We start from the raw sequence: 18,849 nt of genomic DNA, 5'->3' as shown, positions 1-18,849 counted from the left end.
GAACAGAAATCATAACTACCAAAATACTGAGACTTTGATGATCACCAACATTTTTTCTAGCATACTCTTCAATTCGACATGGAAATAAATATTTGAAATCACTGATAGAATTTAAGGTAAACAAGAGGAAAGTAGGGTATATTTGTTATCCATGGTTGCATAATAAATCAACCCAGAAGTTACCAGCTTAAAACAACAAAAATATAGTATCTCATTCTAAGCATCAAGAATATGGGCATGACTTAACTGTGTGTTTCTGAAGCAGAGTCTTCAATGAAGTTGTATTCAAGCTGTCTGATGAACATACAATTAGGGCTGGAAAATATAATTAGAGCTGGAGGATCTAATCCAAGAACATTCATGTAGCTGATGACAGGAGACTCATCTCTCCCATAGGCTTTGCATAAGGCTGCTCTCCCTAGGGCTGATCATGACTCAGCTTCTCCCAGAAATAGTGACACCAAAGAAAGAGAACAAAAGTTTACCAAAGACGGATTCTATACTATCTTGCATACATATATCTTAGAAATGACATATCATCACTTCTTTATAATTCTATTGATTACACAGACCAACCATTGTAAAGTGTGGGTGAGAGAGGAAGATTATAAAGGCATGAATTCCAGAAGGGGGAAATCATGAGGGAGCCATCTCAAAGGCTTTCTTCTATGGTCTATCCTCTGGTTTTCAACAATTCACATTCCTTCCATATGCAAAATACATAAACACCTTCTCAAGACTCCTAAATATCTCAACCCAAGACCCATAAAAATCAGCTCATGATCTAGAATCTCATCTTCCAAATCCTGTCTAAGTGTGAAGAGAAAGCTGTTTCACACATTTAATGTACCATGTTGAGACAGGCAGAGAATAAATACTATGTACATTCCTTCTCAAAGAAGGAAAATAATTGGCACACAATGGTTATTAGCACAGACCGATACTGAAATTCATCCAAGCAAATACTGTAAGTTACTTGATTAAAACTCAGTCCTACTCCTGTCTGGAAATGAATTTTCACATCTCCTGGCTCTGCCCACAAGGTTCTTGCTTCCACATTCCAATCACCCTTTCCATTACATAAAAGATAGCATGTGTTTTCATCTGAGTTTTTATCAACCTGTTTCTTGTTTATAAAGGTTCAGGGGTCCAAAAGTCTCTTTTCATTTTACATTTCCCTTTCAATCCAAGCTACCAGTGTTTCAATCCTTTCAAGCCAAGCTAGCAGTATTTCTGCTAATACAATTCATTAAAAATATCATTGGTCTCCTGTGAATGTTACTGTAATTAACTCCACTAGACAAAAGCTAAGCACACAAATCTATTTTTGATAAGCCCCTCTCTTCTTTGGGCTTTTGTTGAGATGACTAAGGAACAACAACCTTGAGCTTAAGAAGCACCATTTTGTGATTGAGAGAATCCTAGGAATACCCTTAGTCATTTATAGTGTCTTTTGTGTAAGCTAGATCTCAAAAAATGATTTTACAATCATACCTTAAACTTTGTCTTTAGACTATGCTTTCCTAAGAGTTCCCTGGATCTGCTCTTTACTTGGAAACCATTCCTTAATTTCAGCTTTCTTTGCCATCCGAAAAAGCTATAATCTTCAAAATCAGCAAGTCCCAGCTTTTTTAAATTTAATGGATCCTCCCATTAGCTTATCTTTCTCCTTTTGCATTTACTATAATCATCAAGAAAAAAAAGCAGGGGATACTTTCAACCTTGTAGTTATAAATTTCCTTAGCTATATCGCCCAGTTAATTTGGGCACATTGTCTAATTTGCACATTACTACAGGCAACAATTTTGATAAACTTTCTGCCACTACATAACAAGGATCCCCTTTCTCGCTATTTCCAGTCATATTTTTCTCACTTTAAGATCTCACCAGCAGGCTCCCCAGAATTCAAAGTTGTATAAACAACATATCCAAGGCAAAGTCCAAAATTCCATAAATAGTGTGTTCAAAACATTTAATCATTTAACTTACAGTATTCTCAAAATCCGTATAGCTTTTCCCAATTCCACTCACTGCCTGATTCCAAATGACTCCCACATATTAGGTTTTTGTTAAATTAATACTCAAAATTACCTTCAGACTTAGTAGATTAAAATACCAAATATATATTGCCTTATATGGTGCCTGAGATGCAGAATTGAGAGCATGCTCCCTGGGTTACTCTGGCTCAGTGTCTCTTACAAGGTTGTAGTCAAGCTGTTAGCTATGGAATTGCTCTCTAAAAACATGACCAGTCTTAAAGGATCCATTCCAAGTTCACTCACGTTTTTGTTGGCAAGGAGCTGCAGTTCTTCACTGTATGGGTCATTCCATAAGGCTGTCCATGAACTGGCTTCCTCCTGAACAACTGTAAAAAGAGAGAGAAAGAATAAAGTAACAATATTTTTATAATCTAATCTTAAAGTGACATACCACTACCTTTTTGCATTCTGTTGGCCACACAACAGAACTCGGATACAATTAGGCAGGGACTACCACAAGTAAATGTAATGACACAAGTTGGAATCATTGGGGGCCATCTTTGGAGGCTACCTCAGCAAGATATGTGAGTTCCCATGAATACAGAATAGATTTTGTTGTAAGAAGAAATAGTTAACTTTTATTATTTTTTTCTTTCAATATAAAGCAGAGTCATTAGTTGAGAATGAATAAAGAAAGATAGTCACTAGGGTTATGGGAAGGCATGAATGCATGTGAGAGACTCTTGGAAAATGGGAACAAAATAAAGTAAGACTATCTAGTAGGATTGCCTCTACCACTTATTTCTTAGCAATAAATTTAAAGTGCTACCAGTAAGCATAATGTGTTTTTCTGTAATCATATTCTGTTGCATGTTGGTAGTCTCAGGGTAAATGAACTGTTGAGTTTAAACAAAATGGGATTTTGCAACAAAAGTGCAATGAACAAAAAGGATTTTTTTTTTTAACTTGCAGGAAGCCAAAAGTGTTTGACAGGACACTATTAAATACCATCAAAGGATATTTGTGATGTGTAAATATTAGGGAGTAGCAAAAAGTGAGCTACTTGAAAGAAAAAATTTGTCATCTTCAGAAATGTATTAAAACTTTTTCAAATAAATAATTGCTGATATGTGAGTTATTAAGAGGTATTTATTAATATGTTCTGAGGAATTGTTTTGAGAAATTGTTTTCTTAATTAAGAAAAAATAAATAAGTTTAAATAAAAATTTATTTTAAAAGATATGACAAAAAAGGGATGAGGTTCCAAAATGATTGTCACACAAAATTGGTTAATGTATACTTTATGCTTTACACTAAGCACAACTGTCTTTATATTCTACTGTCATAGAACTGATGGATCAGAAACAATACAGACTTCATTATTTCCTTTTAATCTACTGTTTATGAATATACCACAAATTCAAAAAGTTTACCTTACTTAATTTCCCTTAAGTCTATTTTTGACATTAACAAATGCATGTGTATTGAGAATAAAATATTATTACTAAAGTTATCAATTTTTGTGTAATGAAATTATATCCCATCACTTAGTAAATTAAGTAGTCTAACCAAGCTTGAGAAGATCTCAGAGAAAAAATAGCTTTTTATATTACCATATTTCATGTATGAATGAGGAAGAGACTATCACTTATCTTCATACTAAAGGAAATTATCTTGTCTTGATTGACTTCATGCAGGATAAATAATTTTAACAAATACCTTAAATTTTAAAAGTGATTTGGTAGAAAAATAATCATGTTTAATCATACATTTTTAGAGATGATTTTTTTATAAGCAATTCAGGTCAGAATAGCATATTTTTAATCTCTCATTTGTTAAATATTTCAGCAGCAAAAGAAATATACTACTTGATAGCTATTTGGATGAAAAACTGAGTGCTAAATACTAGGTCATTCTCTTTTCTTCTAAAAAACCAACATTTTTTAAATTACAGAAACTTACAGTAATGAAGAAAGAAGTTATATTAGTAAAATTATCTATTTTTAATATTCTATTTTCTGCTTTATAAATCTTTTCTATTTCAAAAATAAGAGAAATATAATGATTCTTTTAGATTCTTCTATTTATGAAATAAATTGAATGTAGAGCATATTAGTTATATAACTGTTACAACTGGAGGGAAGGTTCTAGTTAAGCCAGCTCTTTATTCAGATTTATTTTTGTGTGGATATTGGAGAACTTATGATCAACTGATCCATTTCCTGATTTTCTACTTCTTTAATGTCAGCATTTAATATTATAAATTTTTCTTTAAATATCTCTCTGTTTATCACAAGAAGTATTTTTATTATCATTCAGTACTAAATATTTATAATTTTCATCATGATTAATTATTTGGCACATGTGTTATAAAGTGTGGATTTACCTTTCCAAACCTAAGGGGATTTTCTGTTCTATTTTTATTATTTAATTGTAGTTTAATGGCATTGTGGCCAGAAAATTGGTCTCAAATTTTTGATAATTTTTTAGGTCATACATAGTCAATTTTTAAATGGTACATGTTTTTTAGAAAGAATATGTACTCTCCAGTTCTAGGATAAGGTGATAGGGATAGACAGATGCTATATATATAGATACACAGAGATACACATAGATCCATAGATGGTTGGTCGATGTAGATACGGATGCAGATACAATTATAGAGAAATAGAAATAAATATGTGCATAACATGCATACACTGGATAATTTCAAAGCATTCTTAATATTTTCTTATTGATTTTGAGACTGAATGTGTTAATATATCTCTTCTCAGAAGTCAGTTTCTTCTTATATTATAAAGTACACACAATTTTATGATTTTTATGTATTCCTAGGAAGTTGGATCTTTCAAAAACATTGGATTTTTTAAAAAATTTGTAGCGGTATGTATTTTTTTCAAAAAGTCTATAAGTGTACAAGCTTCATTTTGGTTAGTTTTTTCCTTGTATTTTTTTTCTCATGCCCTCCATTTTCAACTTTCCTCTGTCCATATTACACTCCAGGCATGATTTTGTTAAATTGAGCAAAATCACATCTTTTTCCTCATCCAACTTGGCAATTTTTATCATCTATTTGGAGGGTTAGTCCATTTACATTAAGTGTTGATAGATACATTTGAATTCATTTCTAACTATGTATTTTATGTTTTTTATTTAATCTTTGTACATTGTTTGTGGTTCTTTGTCCAGTCTACTTTGTACATATTTTTTTCCTCTCCTGACTTTTTTTGCATTACAGAATTCTTTTTTTCTCGGAATCCATGTTCTCCTTCCTTGCTTTAGGTGAGATTCTCTTACATAACCTCTTATTCTCATCCTTGTCCCTTAGAGAATGGCTCATTAAAATCAAGGCTTTGTTTCCTGGTTCCTGAGCAAGTGGCTCATTAAAACCAAGGGGCTATGACCATCAAAAATAAACATGAAGAGTATTGATACCAAGTCTAGAGAATTTTTTATTTAGGATCATCCGATTATCTTGTGTAGTTAATACCATTAAATTACCTGACTTGGGCAGCAAGAGGAAATACAACCCAGGCTCCACAAAATAAACATGTATCTCTGGAGAAAACATAATTCCTTATAATTCTACTCAAAGACCACATTTGTTTTTTGCAACTCATTCACCTAGATTATTTGCAGTGTGCATACAGTCTCCATAAGGGCTAGCTTATGTTTTGTGCTTCTGCTCCTGAATTAATGCTTCCTTGTTGAATCGTTTATTATCCTATCAAGAAAAGAGAAACCTCTCTAGATATTTCAAGCAAGAGAGATATATTGCAGGGAATTGGATATGGGACTAGAGCAGAAAAAGGGAAAAGAAGAAAAATGCTTGAGGAAATGGAGAGCAAAAAGGAAAAAAAAAAGAGATCTAGAAGCTGCTTCCTCCTTCAGGCTGGAAGTAATGAGCCTGACAGTGTCACTGAAATGCCAGAAGTGATGCCTCTGCTCCTGCTGCATTTAAAACTGGACTGCTGCCAATTCAGAAGCCCTCAGTCTCATTGATGCTATTGAATTACCCCTAATCCTGAGGGACCATGGATCTTATTTTCAGTCACCTGCTGCTGCTACTGCTGGCAATCACCGATAGAAGCAGAATATAAATAGCTTCTGCCTTCTTTCTGTCTTTCAATCTTTTATCTGTACTTTCTCACTGGCAAAAACCAACAGGAAGTCAGGTAATAAGCAGCTCTGGAAAGTATAATTTTCAGGGTTCTCACTCCAATGAAGAAGAGAGTGTAGATGTGCCAATGTGGAAAGGTGAGTCAACAAACACTAGATGTTACACTCTACCCCTTTCACAACTCAGCATCCACACATGTTTCTCTATTTTCTATAGACTGTGTTCCCACAAAACTCATACACTAAAACTTAATCTCAAATTTGTTAGTACTTGGAGGTGGGACATTTGACAGGTGATTAGGTCATGAGGATGGAACCCACATGAATGGAATGGTTTCTTATAAAAGAAACCTCAGAGAGCTCCCTGGCCCTTTCCACCATGTGAAGACACAGCAGTAAGGGGGTCTCCACCAGACTCCAAAACTTCCTGTGCCTTGATTTTGGACTTCCCAGCCTCCAGACCTATAAGAAATAAATTTCTGTTGTTTATAGGCCACCTAATCTTGTGTATTCTATAATCACAGCTGAAATCAAATAAGACATCATTCATATTTAAGTTTCTATCTAACAACAGTAAGAATAGAATTATTTTTCTACCCAACAAGGTGCAACTATAGATCATACAAATGAAGATACGTTCATCCTTTCCCCACAAAAAGGAAACAAATTCTCATTAGTTATTGTATTCAACTCTGGATGGTATTAATTCCTTTTTTGGCCCACTTGGATATTCTAGAATTTAAGATTGAATTTTAAATTTTTCTACCAACAATGCACTTTATATAAAATGTCAGCAAAATAGAAAAAGAATTAATATAGCCAAATATGCAAATAATAAGCAAATGCATAAATCCTTGTTTTATAATTTGTTGTGAGATCATACTTGATATTTATAATTTCCATGAGATGTTACAGGTTTGTTTGTTAACCTGAATAAGTATCTCATGTGATTAAGGATCTTTACTGATAGAGTGTCCCAATCCTCATTAAGTCAGTAATGGTCTTATCTTGTCTTATTCTTCTGTAACTTTTTAAAAAGTTACTTTAACTTTTTATTGAAGCAAAATATATACACATAAAAGTACTTATGTATGAAGTGTTCAAGTCAAATTATTTTTCACAAGTTGAGCATACTTGTGTCATCAACACCTAGATAAAAATCAACACGAGCAGCGGTCTGAAAGTTCCACTCATGCTCCCTTCTATTCACTATCTCCCCACCATTTCTACACGCATCTTCTTGAATTCAAACGCCACAGACTACTTTATCCTGCTTTAAAACTTTACATAAATGTAGCTGATTCAATATAGCTGTATTATTCAGGAGCCTCTAGAGAAACCAATAATAGATAGATAGCTGATAGATAGGTAGATAATAGATGAGATAGATCAATAGATAGCAAGAAAGAAAGAAAGAATAGTGAATTGGCCCACATGATTATTGAGACTGAGAAATCCCACAATCTGCCATCTTCAAGCTGGAGACCCAGGAAAGCCAGTAGTGTAATTCAGTCTGAGAGCCATGGGAGCCAGTAACATAGCCAGTTTGGGTCTAAAAGCCTGACAGCCAGAAGCACTGAGAGCAAAAGATCAACATCCCACCTAAAGCAATCATGAAGGAAGGAGTCAATTCTTCCTTCCTCCACTTTTTGTTCTATTCCGGTTTTCAGTGGATTGGATGACACCTGCTCACATAGACACAGACGCACCTAGAAATAATGTTTAATCTGGGCATCCCCTGGCCAGACAAATTAACAAAAACTTAATCCTCACAGCATTCTTTTGTGCCTGCCATCTTTTCTTCAACATTAGATTTCTAAGATTTATTGATATGATTCATGCAGTTCTCGATTATTTATTTTTTTCCATTCTATGGTAATGCACATTTGGGTGGTTTCTAACTTTTAGCTATTAAAATAATGCTTATGTATACATTCTAGTATACTGCTTTTGATAAACATATGTATGCTTTTCAGTTGAGTATGTATAAGTAGGGGAATCGCTGGATCCTAGTAAATGTATTTAAGTTTTAGTGGATATTGACAAACCATTTAATTTTCCACAAACTTTTACTAGTGAGCATGCAGTCACTAAGTGACACATGAGAGAAGCCTTTCCTGCTTGCCTTATGTAGCAGAAACCTAACTCTTCCTTCAGTACTTTTAGGAATCACTCCAGCTTATTCAATCACTCCCTGAGTGACTCCGAGATATACAATAGTTAAATATTTTAATGCCTCCTAGGTTTTTTACTTGTTTTGTCCTTGCCCATTGTATATGTCTTTAAATATCACATATCTGTTAACTCTTAGTTATTGGAAAATAACTAAGGATGTTAGTGGAGAAAAGTGTTCCAAAAGTGGCAAAAGCTGCTGCTTCAGACCCCTAGAAATCTGATTCCTAGGAGAGAAGGGATCTTCCTACGACCCTATGAAAACAACTATATAAGAAATTAAGAGGAAATTTTACTTCTGGAATGGCAATGTGAAAGTCTCAATGGACACATTACCTTGCAAAATAAGCATAACTGGTGGAAAATATTTTTTTAAGATGAAGTTTCTGGAAATTATCGTAAGGGCATACAACAAATAACAAATATTTATTTAAGAATATTTTTAGAATTCAGGGGCACTTGGGTGCACTTGAGTGGCTCAGTCAGTTAAGTGTCAGACTTTGGCTCAACTCATGATCTCATGGCTTGTGAGTTTGAGCACCACATCGGGCTCTGTGCTGACAGCTCAGAGCCTGGAGCTGTCAGAATGTGTGTCTCCCTCTCTCTTCCCCTTCCCTGCTCATGCTCTGTCTCTCTCTGTCTCTCAAAAATAAATAAACATTAAAATTTTTTTTAAAAAATAATTCAGGGGCACTTGGTTGGCTCAGTCAGTTAAGCAACCAAACGACTCCTGATTTCATCTCAGGTCATGATCTCACGGTTCGTGAGTTTGAGCCCCACATCAGGCTCCATGCTAACAGTGCAGAGCCTGCTTGGGATTCCCTCTCTCTCTCTGTTTCTCTCTCTCTCTCTCTCTCTCTCCCTCTCTCTCTCTGCCTCTCTCATTCTCTCTATCTCAGAAATAAATAAATAAAACTTTACAAAAAAGGAAAAGGATTTTTTTTTAGAATTAAGTAAGAATAATGAAGTCTATGATATCTGAACCATGACCCACTTCCTCCATTCCCTCCCAGTTTGGCATGATGGAAGCTCCATTTACGATGACTACAGGCAAGAATACAGGATACTTATCCCTCCAGTTCCCAGTTATGGACTACAGTATCTTTCTTAGAGGATCAAGCTGCCAGGATTTCTCCACTCTGTCACCTATTAGTTGCAGAAACTAAATCCCAGGTGAGCGTGGCCAAGATGTCAAAGGCTCTCTTCTTCTACCCAGTCCCCACTCATAGGATGGAGGATTAACCGTAGGTGTGACATGGTAGGAAAACTGGACCCCAATCTACCTTCACCCTCCTCACTCATAAGGTGGAGTTTCCATGCCGGGAGACACAAGCTGAAAAGAACAGAGGCTAACCCTTTGCCCAGCATTCTCCTCTAAAAACAGGGGCATAACCCAGAGAAAAGTAGGCCACTGTCCCACCCCCACACCCGGAGCCGTGGCTCAGAGATCTGGCCACAGGACAGGCAGATATTAAGAAGAGGATTCTGTGAAGTTCTCCCCAAAGGAATTGACTTCATCTGAAACTGTGATGAATCTCAAAGGTAATGGTGCTATTTAAAAAATTAAAGTTTCTGGGGCACCTGGGTGGCTCAGTCAGCTAAGCATCTGATTTCAGCTCAGGTCATGATCTGGCAGTCTGTGAGTTCAAGCCCTGCATCAGGCTCTGTGCTGACAGCTCAGAGCCTGGAGCCTGCTTCAGATTCTGTGTCTCTCTCTTTCTCTGCTCCTCCCCTGCTCATTCTCTGTCTCAAAAATAAATAAAAACATTTTTTAAAAATTAAAAAATAAATAAATTAAATTAAATTAAAAATTAAAGTTTTGGTAGTAAATTACTAAGAGGAGGCTAGTGACTTCACAAGAGTAACAAGTTAAACCCTAGTTTATCAGAGAAAACCAAGTATACAGACCAGAAGAGCTTTCCTGGGATCAGAGCAAACCTCAAACACTGGCCTCCAAAACAACCTCTTATAGAGTGGACTGAATTTAATAATATCAGATTATGGAACAACTTACATTCCAGGGCATTATCAAAATCAACAGAGTAATTGGTGGATCCAACAGTAGGGGAAAATTAGGAAGGAAGAGAGTCAACGAACGCCCCACCAAAAACAACCATCTCAGAGTAAATGTATGTATGCCCACAACTGTACCTCTGAGGAATAACATCATGGGCTCCACACTACAGCAGAAATAAATGTCACTAAAATCTTCTAGCCAATCACTAAAGAAATAAACAAGCAAACAACAAGCCGCAAAAAAGAGGGGAGGGGAATCGATATCCAGAGCTGCTCCAATATGTTATCTAAGATGTCCAGTTTTCGACAAAACAAATTACAACACATGCAAATAAATTGTAATGTGTGACTCAGAAAAGCACCAAAACAATCTTGAAAAACAAAGAATAAAGTTGACGATTCATACTTTCCATTTTCAAAACTTACTATAAAGTTATAGTAAGCAATACTGTGTGATACTGCATTAGAATAGACATACAGGTTGATGGAACTGAAATGAGAGACTAGGTATAAAAACTCTCATATTTATAGTCAACTGATTTCAAGAAGGATGCCAAGACCATTCAGTGGGTAAAGAACATGCTTTTCAACAAATGGATCCGTGACAATTGCCCATCCACTTGCAAAAGAATGAAGATGTTCCCCTATCTCACTCCATATACAAAAGTTAAAATGGATCAGAGACCTAAATGTAAGTGCTAAAAATACAAAACTCATAGAAGAAAACATAACAATAAATTTCATGACTTTGAATCCAGTAATGATATGACAATCTTAGATATGACCCAAAAAAAGAAGTTACCACAATATATGCAAATAGGGTTTTATTAAAATTTTAAAGTTTTGCACTTTAAAGCATACTGTCAAGAAAGTATGTAGATAGCCCACTGGATGGGAGAAAATATTTGCTCTACTGAAACTAAAAATAAAATAAAATAAAATAAAATAAAATAAAATAAAATAAAATAAAAAGTTACTTTATAAAATGAAAAGAAAATTAAGAAAGTAAAAAGTATAAAAAGCCTCTGAGAGGTAATATTTTTTTTTCACAGAAGTACAACATAGGTTAATTTGAAATCTGTACATATAAATGACAAGGTTTCTATTATGCTTCAGTAGAGAGAAACAGAAAATGTAAAAAAAAAAATGCAGAAGGTTTTGATGAAAATGAGTTTCCTTAAAATAAAGCCTTGTAATTTTAACTAATCTTATTGTGACATTTTGATTTCATGGGAAATTTTTTGGAGCCACAGGAACCCAAGATACATATCAAAGTGATAAAAAGCTTGGCTTTAGTGTCTCAGCATGCCAAGAAAATTGGAAGCATGTCAAAGTTAAGGACACTGGAGGATGTCCAATGAGGGAAATAAAGCAAAATGTTCTCCATTGTTTAAAACAAATAAAAGGGACATCATATCCTTGCAGTTAGAAATGTTCCGTTTTTTAAAAAGCGGTATTAGTGCACAATATCTTGAAACAGTCAAAACTACAAATTATATCCTGTGAAAATACTGCTTAAAATGGCAATTTGGATATATAATGGGGTATTAATATGCTCTGCGTAGGAATATTGCTAAACTGCAGATTTTATGTTATATATAGACACCTTTATGACTGTTGTATCAAGGAAAAAATTCTGAAAAAATAACATGCTTAAATTCCCTGCTTGTAACTCCTCCATTGAAACCTAGGGTTGATTTGGTAATAAATCATAGGTTCTCATATGTAACCTTTGTTTTATTAATCCTCACAGTTTATAGAAAGTGGTCACAGAATCAGTTCACTTTTCTGCCTGCAATGTATCCGCTTTGTGGAATTTCCAGTGATCGTTATCTTTTTATTCTGGTCTCTTGATTCATAAATTAATTATTCATAAATTAATTAATAAATAAAGCCATTTACTAAAGGAATAAAATTGCAAATCTAAAGGAGAGTAGATTCAGTACTGAAAAGGAAATAAAAAGGGTAAGAAACTAAAGTATTGTTTGAATATGAAAAACTAAGATTTCACATCTACAAATTTAATAATGCCACATCGTGACTCTGTAATACATTCCAGAAATTATAGAGCTACTTGGAATATCATACGGCCCCCTATAAACTCTAGTTCCAGAAGCTGGACCAAGGTGGCCAACTCACACACAGTGAAATAGGCATAAGACTCACTTGGCCCTTTTTCTCTGTATTAAATGATATATTTTTACATGTGGTAAAGTTTTCTGTTTCATTACAGTTTCATGATACCAAGAATGACAATTGAATTCAGCAATATTTATCATATGCTCATGCCTTTTCCCATATGTAGTTCTGTGGTTTATTTCCAATGTCACCTCACTAGAGAAGTTATTCCATCATATACTTGGATAAATCATTTCATTTTATTCAGTGTTTTGGGATGGTATTTATTGACTTACCCTAACCAAAATAATTTAAAGTGTTTCTTGGATACCAAGGAGAAAAATGTCTATACAAAGGAGATTTTCTGTAGTTATATTCCCAATGCTTTATTTTAAACTTAAATCTCAAAAACACCATGTAGTCATAAAGAATTATTTCAGTTTATGATAGTTTTTTAAAATAAAAACTATAGGGGTGCCTGGGTGACTCAATCAGTTAAGCTTCTGACTTGACTTGGCTCATGCATGATCTCACAGTTCATGTGTTCGAGCCCCTTGTCAGGCTGTGCACTGACAATACGGAGCCTTCTTGGAACTCTACCCCTCCCCCGTTCACAATCTCTCTCTCTCTCTCTCTCTCTCTCTCTCTCTCTCTCTCTCTCTCTCTTTCTCTCTTTCTCAATAATCAACATTTTAAAAAAATAAAATAGAGGATATACATCATTAATTTTTATAGTATTCATAAAAAGTACATTTTCATGTATTTTATTTCTGTTGTCTGTGATCTTATTTAGTTGATAATGCATTCATGAATTCGCTAAATATCATGAGCCTGTGTAAGTTCATATTCTGATGCCTCTAATGTAGCTGCTATTGCTTTGAATATGAAAGGAACAAGGTGAGTGGACTGCTTGAACCATTTACTATGATAGAACTCTAGATAGTCCTACCAAATAAATAGTAGAAAATAAAACATAATCATAAGTCAAACCTATTTTTACAGGAATTACCATATCGTACCATATTAAACTACATTAATTTAATGGTGTGAATCACCCAACTACAGGGAAAGGTGCTCATTTCCACATGTATTAGATGGAACCTTTCATAGAAAGGCCCTTGCAGGCACGTACACACACACACACACACACACACACACACACACACACACACAACACCACCATCCCTATCTGCTCTAACAGTAAAATAAAATAGGATAAGATTACTGTATTCCTACAAAGAGAAACCAGCCTTTCAAAACCCAAAATCGTCCGTTCTCAACATTTGGTTTCACTACTTCTTCAGTCAATCTATAATTGAACATGATTTTCTGAACAGCATCAAGAATTGAACAGAATATTTTAAGCATCTTGTAAACCAGGGACCATATCTATCCTGTTTAATTTTGTATACCCAGCCCAGTGGGACACCTGTTATGAGCTTGTAAATGTTTGTCTTTTAAACAAATTATCCAGTGATCCTGAACCCTAGCCACACCTTTACAGTGGACCTTGTAGATTTGTCTGCTCAGCTCCCTCACCTCATCTTGATGGGAGCAGTAACAACTGTACAATCTGGCCCCAGGTTAAGATTGGGAACCTGACTCACTCACCAAATGAACCCTTCCTTTGAGGAACTTATTTTTGGAACTAGGAGATTCAAGAATAAATCTACATTCTTGAAAGGAGAAAAAGTAAACTGAGAAGCTACAAAACAGCAGATGTATGCCGTGAGAATAGAAATGAATGAAGCCGATGTGCAGAGACAAAAAGGTATCAGAAAGCAGACTGTAAGAGAAGCCCCCTGTGGGGCACCCATTCATACTCCCAGGCCCTGGCTCTGGCCCATTCCAGGGTCCTAGCCAAATTCTTGCTTGGTTCTGTGAGAGATGTCTGTATCCTTAAGTTTTCCTTTTACGAGATAACTCAAAAGGAGTGTTTTTTTAAATATATATATAACCTAAAGAATCTTAATTAATTCAGTCCCACTATCATCTGTGAAAAGTTTTCAAAATAAAAATAACAGGACCCTCCCCAGGAGATTCAGAATCAGCTTGAGACTCAGTGGGAATGGGTGGGAATGCTGGCCTCATTCACTTTATTTTTAAAAGCTTCACATATCATTTTGATGCTGACCCAGGATTGAAAACAATTGAACTATACTATGCATTGTAGGAAAATATAAAGAGAAAGAGGAAAGTACTATTGGGATTTTGGATTTCACTAATTATATTGGACATATATAGCTAAATAATACTTAAGCATGCTTTCAAAAAATGTATCAAATGTCTGAAGTGTGTGTAAAAGTAATGAATGAATAGGGAGAGAAATAGGACACTGGAATTAGAGCCAACTCTTTCTTTTGTGCGTTTATCTCAATGTCAAAGGCACCTGTCAGCACTATACATTAGAAAACTTTAACCCCTTGATAATACAAAAGTGATGATCATTTATGTTAAAATGACATAATTTGATTTTAAATGAAAGATTCAAAATGTTCAAATCATGCAAATAAATTGTAAATTAGGAGTAGCTTCTTGAAACATTAAGACCATAAAACTGAAGTTTTTATTTGATTTATTGCCAGATAAACCCATCCTATGTAAATTCTGTATATCTGCTCCAAGCCATCTTCTCTGAATTACATGCTATTCATCATCCTGACATTACTAAAATAGCATAAACTTCTATTAATAAAGATAATGCATTTTAAGTGTCATTGCTGATATTCACTTTATATATTTCCATGTACATTGGAAGAGGGTCTGAAAAAATGGTAAATAATGTAAATAACATATTGACCAACATACAGTTTGATCCCAGAGAAAAAATGTAAACGTACAAAAATTTTCTCCATTAACATGACTTATTTATTTTTAATAACAACTCTCTTGTTATGAAGAAGTGTACACAGAGATGTTATTCATAAGCCAAGAACCAAAGAGTGCTCTTAACTCCTAGGCCACCCTTTCCACTTTATGCCTCTATTTAAGCATTAATTTCTATTTTGTAGAGTAAAAACCTGCATATTTATTCTGGTTGGTAAGAAAAAGAGACATTCTTGCTTTCCCTTAATTGCACCTTTTAACACTGAATATCAATAGCATCTGTCATGAGTCAAAAAATTTTCCCTTTCAAGCAGATTTTATCACTGTTTGTAAATTTCAATCAATCTATAAAACCCATATGTACAATTAATTAACTCGTACTAGTTTTGGTGCCAGAAAGTACCTTTTCTAGATGAAAGTTACTATCTTCCAGGGTCTATTTCTCAACCTTACAGGCACAGAAATGTGATGTTCATTTGCTGAGTATTTTTTTACAAGTTTATCAATCATATGCATCATAATTTTTCTGAACTGCTTACTCAATTTTGCCCTATTTTTGTTGCAGTAGTCAGCATTTTGTTACTGATTTATAATAATTTTGTATTATAAATACTTACCATATGCATTGACAATTTTTTCCCAGTTTTTCATTTTTCCTTGATTTGGTATTTGCGTTTTAGTTGTTTGAAGTTTTAAATATTTTTGTGATCCAAACTATTAAGGTTTTTTTGTTATTGATTTATATAGCCTCATAACTAATCAGAATATTTATCATAGATAACAAAGAAATAAATATTTATCCAAAAAATAAAAAGCAGGACTAAAGTTAGCTATGTCGGTGCATGTTTGCTCAGTCATCTTTCCGGCTTCTTGGCAGCACATCTGTGGTCGAGCATTCCTTTCTTGAAAATTTTTCTTTGTTTTGCATGATAATAGAGTCTACTGGTTTTCCTCTTTCCCCTCTTGCCCCTACTTTTCTATCTTCTTTACAAGCCCATCCTACTTTATCTGAACAACAAATAGTGTTATTCCTTAAGATTTGGTATCTGACATCCTTCTATACTCCCAACATTGGATGCCTTAACCATATTAATGAGCTTAATTGCTGTCTATGGCCCATTGATTTACTCACATCTTTATATCTCCAACATGAATCACTCATCTGAGTCCCCTATCTATTCAACGTCTACTTGACACATCTAACTCAAAGGTGCCTGAAATTCAGCATGTACAAAACTGAGTTCCTGGGGCGCCTGGGTGGCGCAGTCAGTTAAGCGTCCGACTTCAGCCAGGTCACGATCTCACGGTCCCCCAGAGACCAGCGTTCGAGCCCAGCGTCAGGCTCTGGGCTGATGGCTCAGAGCCTGGAGCCTGTTTCCGATTCTGTGTCTCCCTCTCTCTCTGCCCCTCCCCCGTTCATGCTCTGTCTCTCTCTGTCCCAAAAATAAATAAATGTTGGAAAAAAAAAAACTGAGTTCCTTCTTCTCTTCCCTCTCTCCAACGTTGATCCTCTCAGTATTAACTAACTCAGTGAATGCTGTCAAAATACACATGAAATTCAGAACTTTAGAAGCCATCTTTGACATCCCACTGCATTATGCATCCGAATGCATTATGAAATGGAGGTATACTTATACATTCTGGATTCACCTATTTCTCTTTGTTTTGTAAGGTATCATCAGCAATTACCCGGATCATGGCAATAACTGAAATCAGGAGTCAGTAAGTTTTTCTGTAAAAGGCCATATAATAAATATTTCAGTCTTTTTGAGCTTTGTATCTTCTGTTGCAACTACTAACTCTGAGATTATAGTGATAATAGCAGCCATAGACAGTACAACAGTACACAAATGAATGAGCACAAATGCGTTCCAATGAAACTTTATTTATGGACACTAGAATTTGAACTTCATATAATTTTCATGTGACATAAAATTTTATTCTTCTTTTGATGTTTTAAAACATTTATGGGGCGCCTGGGTGGCGCAGTCGGTTAAGTGTCCGACTTCAGCCAGGTCACGATCTTGCGGCCCATGAGTTCGAGCCCCGCGTCAGGCTCTGGGCTGATGGCTCAGAGCCTGGAGCCTGTTTCCGATTCTGTGTCTCCCTCTCTCTCTGCCCCTCCCCCGTTCATGCTCTGTCTCTCTCTGTCCCAAAAATAAATAAATGTTGAAAAAAAAATTTTTTTAAACATTTAAGAAGGCAAAAATAATGTTTAACTCATGGGTTGTAAAAAATTATATATATTATATATATATATGTATATATATATATATATAGAGAGAGAGAGAGAGAGAGAGAGAGAGTTATTCCTTAAGATTTGGTATCAGGATGCTTTCTGACATCATTCTATACTCTCACCCTTGGATATATATACATACATATATATATATATATATATATATATATATATATATACACACACACACACACACATATATATGTATATACACACACACATATATATATATATATACATATACATATATATATATATAGTAAGTTGGATTTGATCCACAGATCCTTCATTTGCTAATTCCTTTCTATATGGTCCTCCCTCTTCTACTTGCATATCTTTTAAATTTATTTGTAACACTGCAGACAGAAGAGTCTTGTCTGAATTCAAATCTGATTATGTCAACTTCTGCTCAGTGAATTTCCTCTGCTCTTAAGGAAAATATGAAACTTTCTGACATTGTTTCAAGGTTCTATAGGGTCATAGTCCCACCTTTCTCTGTTCTCATCTTACAGAATCTTGATGAACACTTCATCTCAAAGTCAATACATTTCTCTCACTAATAATTCTTGACCAGTACTTTTTATCAATATAGGATAAAGACTGATTCTTAATTTTTCTAGCGTGCATCACATACAAGACATGATAACCAAGTATACATAAGAAAAAGCTCTCTTACAAACTGTTTATGGAAAATGAATTTCACATCTTTACCCTCTTGAGACAGTTTACAAACAAAATGTATATTTTCTGGTTGTCAGATACTATGTGATAATTGTGTAGTGTCAAATAATTATAATCTTTAAGACAGCTTCTGACTCTATTTCATGTATTTCAGAAGATCATGCTAAATACCTAAAAATCATAACAGTACTTTTTTGAGAGAGAGAGAGACAGAGAGAGAAAGAGGGAGAGAGAAAAAGAATGCACATATGCAAATGCACATGAGCACATGTGAGCAGGGGAGGGGCAGGTGGGGATAGAGTGAGAATCCTAAACAGGCTTCACATGCAGTGCAGAGTCCAATGCAGGACTAATCCCACAACTCTGGGATCATGACCTGAGCCAAAATCAAGAGTTTGCCACTCAAGTGACTAAGCCACTCCATCATCCCATAACTGAGTTTGGCCTTGTAGTGGAATTTACACAGATGCACTCGTGATATGCAACAAAACAAAAGGGCTTATTACTCCAATTAAATGTTGCTTTCTACATGGATAATCTGTACTGAATGCCTTTTTCAAATCCATTTATTTAAATGAGTTTTGACAAGCTATTAAATAATATCCGTAAGCCAGTAAGCCAGAAATATTAGATTGATATTACATCTGACACTTGACTCTGGTGCACCCTGTACAATTTAATCAAAAGAAACTCACCTTG

The 18,849-nt window shown here is 34.9% G+C and overlaps 1 long non-coding RNA gene across 1 annotated transcript in view; it reads right to left on the bottom strand.

Annotated features, from left to right (window-relative positions):
* The window catches only part of LOC125172777 (uncharacterized), a 632,687-nt gene that overhangs the window by 501,626 nt on the left and 112,212 nt on the right, over positions 1-18,849 (bottom strand). Inside the window, exon 2 of the long non-coding RNA XR_007154830.1 lies at positions 2,283-2,365. This is a non-coding gene — a long non-coding RNA (uncharacterized LOC125172777). The remainder of the gene's footprint in view (positions 1-2,282; positions 2,366-18,849) is intronic.

This window comes from Prionailurus viverrinus, chromosome C1 (assembly GCF_022837055.1).
Source record: "Prionailurus viverrinus isolate Anna chromosome C1, UM_Priviv_1.0, whole genome shotgun sequence".
Classification (NCBI taxonomy): Eukaryota; Metazoa; Chordata; class Mammalia; order Carnivora; family Felidae; genus Prionailurus; species Prionailurus viverrinus.
Note: the sequence above shows the minus strand (reverse complement) of the source record. Positions and strands in the feature narration are given on the sequence as shown.